General features: G+C 39.3%; 1 pseudogene; it reads right to left on the reverse strand.

Moving 5' to 3' along the window:
- Positions 1-6,660: 6,660 nt before the first annotated feature.
- Positions 6,661-7,599, reverse strand: LOC149184086 (ribosomal RNA small subunit methyltransferase pseudogene; annotated as a pseudogene).
- Positions 7,600-9,141: the final 1,542 nt, after the last annotated feature.

Below are 9,141 nucleotides of genomic sequence, written 5' to 3' on the forward strand. Positions count from 1 at the left end.
GCTTAGCCTCCTTAGTCTGAGAGGGCTCTCTCACAGATTATGAATGTTGATCACTAACAAGGAAAGATGGCTAACTCTTTAACAAACACATGAAAATAAGCTGGCTGGATAAACATCAAATCAATTCCCATTGGGCTTATGGAGTCTCACACATCTCAGCAACCAAAAAACTATCCTTTCATAGAAGTCAGGGCACTTTACATCAACTTGTTCAAACATACTTCACATAAGCACAGCTTGCAAAGCATACAGGAAGTCAGAGCATGGAACATGAATTTTGAGTGATTATTCTGTTACAAAACTGTAAGAAAACATTTAAAAGAAAAGACCATCATCACACACTTGAACAATAAGACATATCATGAATCCTGAGAAGAAAACACAGTGATTTGTATTACTGAAATCTGCTTAACATAAACCAAAAACAGACTTGTCTTTATCAAAGTATCCAACCCTGAATACATAGATGATCTAGCCATATATAGGAATATGCTTCTAACTACCTGGAGCTTCCTCCTCCAGCATGAGGGGAGCTCGATTCTACCTATGATGACACCTACTAACCTTTAACTAACTAATAATTATAGCTGACTATTCATTGACAGCACTGGAATCATAAAACAATTAAAACTCTACTTCTACATCATGCTGGAAATAGCATTTATTACAATCAAACTCGTGCTCCTGCGAGGAAAATGAGAGAACAGGTTCATCCTCTGACAAATGGCTTCTTTAAGTTTGGCTGTGACAGGTGTCTGTAGTTGCTTGTTGGCCTTTAATATAACATGTTCTCCCACACCCTGAAATATAGGAAACTGTTCCTGATTGTCGGTCTTTGGTTTGCCTCAACATATTCGAATCCAAAGGAGTATGCTTTTAACCTTTCATTAACCAAAATAGAGCGGATTGCCACATCCTGGATGAGCTGTAGGCTGTATTGATGGACAGGTGTCTCTCTTTTTAAAATTCCCGCTTGTATACCAAACTGCCTGTTTATGTTAAAAACACCACCTACAGCAGTTTCGTAGCGCGCTACGAAACTGCTGTGTGATTTAAAAAACACTGTCTTCCTCTAAAATCCTCACAAAATTGAATAGCTGTTGTTTGCTAGGCTTCACGGTTCACCATTTGAAAGATACTGCCATCGTAGACAAACCCACTGGTTGCAGCTGTTGCTATTGGTCATTATGGAAAAACTACCCTGTTGGTGGCTTCCTTTAGATTCTTGTCAAAATATGGGTATGGATTTGGATCACAGTATGCTGGAAGCTTTTCAAACTTCAAGAGAAGATGACAGAAACGTGATTCAAACCACCCTCTCCAACTCTGAAAATCATCTTCATCTGAAGCTGTAACATGGATTTGAATGAAAAAATCATAACTAGAGCAGAAAGGAAACCGTTCAAAGAGTACATTCCAGTCACCACTGTTTGGCAAAGTGCTCCAATTTAACTCCATTTTCATTATTGCATCCCAGCCACGTGAAAATTCTGACTTGAGTTTTTGTAGGGTGCTTTTTGTAACATTGTAACTGCAGCGACTATAGGGGTACACTGGTATGATAATTGGCATATGGTGATGTCTATCTGATCCATCAGAATAATCAGGCTGGGTCTCCACCAATGTCACTGGAGTTGGCCACTGCCAATGTGCATATATCCAAAAGAATCTTGAAACCAGCATACTGACGGTGGCATTTGGAAACATTTGGCAAACCCGTGCAACAAGCACAGCCCAGTGTATTCCTCCAAGAAACCCGAAAGTATGTGAATATATTCCTCTCCTCTTTGCCCAAAAATTGATACATCTCAGGGTGGAACGGAAGTTCTCAATCTTGGGTACTAGCTGAAGGATCCGTGCGGTAACTCTGTATCCATTCAAACCTTTGACAGTTGTATCATCAATATTCTCAAGCAATTTTTCATCGAGAATATCCATATCTTCTGGAATTGTTCTCAGACTCATTTGTCTTCTGACATGCTTCTTGCAATGCTTGAAATGTCTTGAAGTTCTTTTTCAGTAGTGATAAGATAGCCTTTTGCCTAAAGATCGCCCCTAAAGTCTTATTTTTACAATTAAAACAGAGGTGAACCATGCCATCCCATTCCTTGAAACTAATTGGAGGAAGAGGATTACAGGGTTCAATACGTACAACCGAGGAGTCAACTTTTGGAGGAGGCCTGAAATTGTTCTTGCCAACTTTCAAGAGATGTGAAACACGAGCTAGCAATTGAGTATTCACTGAAAGCCGGCAATACAAATTATCTCCTGGATTTGCAACAAGTCTCATAGCAAACTCTCTTTGGAACATGATAACGGTACATCTAAAATTGGTCTGTGTGATAACAATTTAAATGTAAGCGGAGAAGATATCTGATAAGAAATATTTGCTACACACACACATCGAAATAAGGCAGTTCACATTTGAGAACATCTCCTTGAATGACTTGCAGCCGAATGGCACTGCTTGTGCCTTGTACCCTGCGCTGCAATTCCAGCACCATACGAGGATCCAACTCGACTGCTATTACCTTCTTGGCTACCTCTGATACCTAGTTCTGCGTTTTCTCTGATACCTACGGTTCGGAATAGAAATACAATCAATACCTTATCACACTCTGCATCAACTGAACATATTGACTGTAACAAATACCCATTATTATTGTACACAATTTTGAGATGACAAATACGGTTCTGTTGGTTCCGAAGAATAAAGTTGCAGGCCCTTTCCTATACGCTCCCATTCAAGGTCATGAGAATCATAATCTCCCCACCGAAGTTGCACATCAATTTAATCTCTATCACTTGACTTCTGATCAAAAATATCTTTAGACTCTGCCACAAAGAGGATCCAATCCATCAAGACACCGACTATGTGGATGCATATAGATTAACCAAATGGGCAAACCTATTTCCTCCAGCGCCATTTGTATTATCACTTATGTTGGTGCCAGACAAACGACCTGGAATTGCGGTTCCTATTGAAAGTGCATTATGTCCACCTCATAACCACCGCAACTTTCGCTTATACAACTGTCAACCGTCTCTTTGCAAGCACCCATATTATGACATGTTGCATTACCGCCAACTTGGAACATGAGTGATACAGAAGGGCAGCTCATTTCCATTCCTTACACATAACTTGGTTGAACTCAATGAATCCTTCCATTGGCCATTTTGGATCAACAGCCCTGCTAGGATTTTAACCTCTACTGAAAACTCGAACAAATCCCCAATTTCGTAGCATGCTACGAAAACACCTAAACATGTAGCGCTGCGAAACTGCTAAAAAAGAATTCAGGCGCTGCGAAAACACCCTGTCTTTAAGCTAGGCTAAAAAATTTTGGCAACAGCATTTTCAGTGATAACAGTGGCTCCACTTGGGATAGTGTGCCCTTGTGGTGCACTAAGAACCTGCAGTTCCAGTGCCTTATAGAATTTATTTGACAAACAGAAATTTGCTTGACAAGCATGACTGTAGGAGAAGGAAAGCTACTTCTAATGAAAAATGCTCAGTTGACCTTGAGCTTATTTGCATTTACCTATACCTACCTACCCTAACAATTTCAATTTCTTTCTGCTCAATCAATATGAAATTTCCAATGTAGCCAATCCTCTGTTTTATCTGATATTTTATTTCTTTGACCGCATTGGAGTTCAGAGCCAATCTGACAGTGTGATGACCGCTGCCACTGAAATTGTCTCTGATCTTTATAAGTAAACTGAAGCACTGGAGAGTAAAACTCTTCCATGTAATCAGCTATAGGATCCCAGAACACATGAACAGCTTGATTCTTCTTGTAACCTTCTGGCTGTGCAAACTGATCTTCAACAGCAGTGTGCATTTCCTCAAGCGTAAAAGAGAAAGGAACCAGCACTCTTTCCTTGTGTTTTGTCATAGAAAGCTTCTGAAAATAATGATCATGATTATGGAAACTATATGCCTGAATTTGACCTTCTAAACCTTCAATTTCTTTCTCAATGTCCGCAGCAAATTCATCCAAAAAGCTCATCTTATCCTCTGCCTTGCAGTCAAAGGACTTTAGATACGAGGACAAGGACAAAGAAAAATTCTCACCTATTTCTTCATTAATATGATCATCATTCCATTGTTTGAAACCCTCAACTGAAGGAGAGTCTGTCACCAACTCTGACCTATCTATCCATTCCTCCAAAAACATGAGCCAAAGGTCTTGAAATGACTTAATGGATTTGGCAGGAAAGCTTTCAATCCATTGTTTGCATTTCCCTTGAAGTGAATCATAAAATAACATAATGCAAACATCTTCATGTTTAACTCTAAGAAGCCCAACAAAATGACAGAAATCTGAGATATGCTTCAGAGTTAAACTCAAATCTTCTCCATTAAATTTGGGACCATTCCTTAGAAAATATGCATCCTTGGGAAAATGATTGGGGAAACCATGAATTCTTGAAAAATCTATGCATGCATACCTTGAACTAAGAATGGTAGCTTCTGGGTCCTTCATAACTCCAGTGGAATCACCATGAATGTATGAATTTAGAATTCTTCAATAATGGAGTCGCCAAGGTAGATTTGCAGCCTCAAAAAACCTTCTGAGCTCCTGCTACCTTCAGAAGTTCAGCTTCATAATTTCGGGAATGAGTAATCTTCAGGCTCCCGGCAGACGCACCAAAATGTTATCACAAAATCATGTACTGATGGCTGCCTATCAGTAAGATAATGTGTAACTATTTCAAACCTAGCTTTGGACTAAGGCTTAGCCTCCTTAGTCTGAGAGGGCTCTCTCATAGATTATGAATGTTGATCACTAACAAGGAAAGATGGCTAACTCTTTAACAAACACATGAAAATAAGCTGGTTGGATAAACATCAACTCAATTCCCATTGGGCTTATGGAGTCTCACACATCTCAGCAACCAAAAAACTATCCTTTCATAGAAGTCAGGGCACTTTACATCAACTTGTTCAAACATACTTCACATAAGCACAACTTGCAAAGCATACAGGAAGTCAGAGCATGGAACATGAATTCTGAGTGATTATGCTGTTACAAACTGTAAGAAAACATTTAAAAGAAAAGACCATCATCACACACTTGAACAATAAGACATATCATGAATCCTGAGAAGAAAACATAGTGATTTGTATTACTGAAATCTGCTTAACATAAACCAAAAACAGACTTGTCTTTATCAAAGTATCCAACCCTGAATACATAGATGATCTAGCCATATATAGGAATATGCTTCTAACTACCTGGAGCTTCCTCCTCCAGCATGAGGGGAGCTCGATTCTACCTATGATGACACCTACTAACCTTTAACTAACTAATAATTACCGCTGACTATTCATTGACAGCGCTGGAATCCTAAAACAATTAAAACTCTACTTCTACATCATGCTGGAAATAGCATTTATTACAATCAAACTCGTGCTCCTGCGAGGAAAATGAGAGAACAGGTTCATCCTCTGACAAATGGCTTCTTTAAGTTTGGCTGTGACAGGTGTCTGTAGTTGCTTGTTGGCCTTTAATATAACATGTTCTCCCACACCCTGAAATATAGGAAACTGTTCCTGATTGTCGGTCTTTGGTTTGCCTCAACATATTCGAATCCAAAGGAGTATGCTTTTAACCTTTCATTAACCAAAATAGAGCGGATTTCCACATCCTGGATGAGTTGTACGCTGTATTGATGGACAGGTGTCTCTCTTTTTAAAATTCCCGCTTGTATACCAAACTGCCTGTTTATGTTAAAAACACCACCTACAGCAGTTTCGTAGCGCGCTACGAAACTGCTGTGTGATTTAAAAAACACTATCTTCCTCTAAAATCCTCACAAAATTGAATAGCTGCTGTTTGCTAGGCTTCACGGTTCACCATTTGAAAGATACTGCCATCATAGACAAACCCACTGGTTGCAGCTGTTGCTATTGGTCATTATGGAAAAACTACCCTGTTGGTGGCTTCCTTTAGATTCTTGTCAAAATATGGGTATGGATTTGGATCACAGTATGCTGGAAGCTTTTCAAACTTCAAGAGAAGATGACAGAAACGTGATTCAAACCACCCTCTCCAACTCTGAAAATCATCTTCATCTGAAGCTGTAACATGGATTTGAATGAAAAAATCATAACTAGAGCAGAAAGGAAACCGTTCAAAGAGTACATTCCAGTAACCACTGTTTGGCAAAGTGCTCCAATTTAACTCCATTTTCATTATTGCATCCCAGCCACGTGAAAATTCTGACTTGAGTTTTTGTACGGTGCTTTTTGTAACATTGTAACTGCAGCGACTATAGGGGTACACTGGTATGATAATTGGCATATGGTGATGTCTATCTGATCCATCAGAATAATCAGGCTGGGTCTCCACCAATGTCACTGGAGTTGGCCACTGCCAATGTGCATATATCCAAAAGAATCTTGAAACCAGCATACTGACGGTGGCATTTGGAAACATTTGGCAAACCCGTGCAACAAGCACAGCCCAGTGTATTCCTCCAAGAAACCCGAAAGTATGTGAATATATTCCTCTCCTCTTTGCCCAAAACTTGATACATCTCAGGGTGGAACGGAAGTTCTCAATCTTGGGTACTAGCTGAAGGATCAGTGCGGTAACTCTGTATCCATTCAAACCTTTGACAGTTGTATCATCAATATTCTCAAGCAATTTTTCATCGAGAATATCCATATCTTCTGGAATTGTTCTCAGACTCATTTGTCTTCTGACATGCTTCTTGCAATGCTTGAAATGTCTTGAAGTTCTTTTTCAGTAGTGATAAGATAGCCTTTTGCCTAAAGATCGCCCCTAAAGTCTTATTTTTACAATTAAAACAGAGGCGAACCATGCCATCCCATTCCTTGAAACTAATTGGAGGAAGAGGATTACAGGGTTCAATACGTACAACCGAGGAGTCAACTTTTGGAGGAGGCCTGAAATTGTTCTTGCCAACTTTCAAGAGATGTGAAACATGAGCTAGCAATTGAGTATTCACTGAAAGCCGGCAATACAAATTATCTCCTGGATTTGCAACAAGTCTCATAGCAAACTCTCTTTGGAACATGATAACGGCACATCTAAAATTGGTCTGTGTGATAACAATTTAAATGTAAGCGGAGAAGATATCTGATAAGGAATATTTGCTACACACACACATCGAAATAAGGCAGTTCACATTTGAGAACATCTCCTTGAATGACCTGCAGCCGAATGGCACTGCTTGTGCCTTGTACCCTGCGCTGCAATTCCAGCACCATACGAGGATCCAACTCGACTGCTATTACCTTCTTGGCTACCTCTGATACCTAGTTCTGCGTTTTCTCTGATACCCACGGTTCGGAATAGAAATACAATCAATACCTTATCACACTCTGCATCAACTGAACATATTGACTGTAACAAATACCCATTATTATTGTACACAATTTTGAGATGACAAATACGGTTCTGTTGGTTCCGAAGAATAAAGTTGCAGGCCCTTTCCTATACGCTCCCGTTCAAGGTCATGAGAATCATAATCTCCCCACCGAAGTTGCACATCAATCCAATCTCTATCACTTGCCTTCTGATCAAAAATATCTTTAGACTCTGCCACAAAGAGGATCCAATCCATCAAGACACCGACTATGTGGATGCATATAGATTAACCAAATGGGCAAACCTATTTCCTCCAGCGCCATTTGTATTATCACTTATGTTGGTGCTAGACAAACGACCTGGAATTGCGGTTCCTATTGAAAGTGCATTATGTCCACCTCATAACCACCGCAACTTTCGCTTATACAACTGTCAACCGTCTCTTTGCAAGCACCCATATTATGACATGTTGCATTACCGCCAACTTGGAACATGAGTGATACAGAAGGGCAGCTCATTTCCATTCCTTACACATAACTTGGTTGAACTCAATGAATCCTTCCATTGGCCATTTTGGATCAACAGCCCTGCTAGGATTTTAACCTCTACTGAAAACTCGAACAAATCCCCAATTTCGTAGCATGCTACGAAAACACCTAAACATGTAGCGCTGCGAAACTGCTAAAAAAGAATTCAGGCGCTGCGAAAACACCCTGTCTTTAAGCTAGGCTAAAAAATTTTGGCAACCGCATTTTCAGTGATAACAGGCTGCATCTGGGCCTTTTTGCTGTTTTTCTTACCCTTTCTTCTTTGAACAATTAGATCATCAATTGCAATCCCATACTTACTGCAAATTGATTTGTTGTCTAGCAGTCTTGACATCTTTTGCATTGATTTGTTCACCCTCATGCTGGTGCAAAGTCCTACCAGTACTTTGGTGACATTGCAATAAATTTCACCCCAAGTGTATGCTTCAAAAGAATTATGGAAGACTTCTTGCCTCTGGATATACTTGTTGAAATATGGCAACAAGAATATTCCAATTTAATTTGTCCTTGAATTAAATTGTGAATTAAAATCGAATTTAGTCTTAAGAGCTACTTGGAAATAATTAATTAATTTATTTTAAATTAATTAGTTGGAGAAATTCGAGTTAGAAGTCTTTCTGAAGTCATGCAAGAGTTATCCCTTAAATTAAGGAGATAAGATTGAGTTATATTTGAGTTGTAATTAGTTAACTCAGTTTACTGAGTTAAGTCTAGTTAAATTAGTTCCACACTGTTTGAGGAACTAATAGTGAGTTAACAGTCAGTTGATGCATTAATGCACTCAACTAGTGCTACTCCAGTTAACTAAAGATTCCCTCATCAGAAACTCATGCATGTCTATTCTGAGAAAGACCCAGTTGAGATTAATGTTCAAGGACAGTGTACTATTAGTTGCATGTGTTTTCTCATGGAGAAAACTCATGCATGTAGCCAAGGATTCATCCTTGAGGATTGCGCAGTTTTGAAGGCTTGTTTTTCCACTTGGTAATAGGCTAATCATCCACAAGGAACAACACAAGGAAATAGGAGCTTGGAGGGCAGAGAGGAAGGTTGGAGAGAAGCCAAGATTGCATGTGAGAATCTGTGAGGATTGTACTGAGAGCTGGCTAGCTGTGAGAGCTAGGGATTTGTATAATTCCTATATATTTCCACCATATATGATAATACAATAGTGTGGGGTTTTATCTGAGACTTTCCCCAAAGTATTTTCATGTGTATTGTGCCATTGATTCTTCTTCTTCTAGTTATAT

Source organism: Pinus tabuliformis, chromosome 3_2 (genome assembly GCF_031772625.1).
Source record: "Pinus tabuliformis cultivar Carrire ecotype Pingquan chromosome 3_2, CPIR1, whole genome shotgun sequence".
NCBI classification, from domain to species: domain Eukaryota; kingdom Viridiplantae; phylum Streptophyta; class Pinopsida; order Pinales; family Pinaceae; genus Pinus; species Pinus tabuliformis.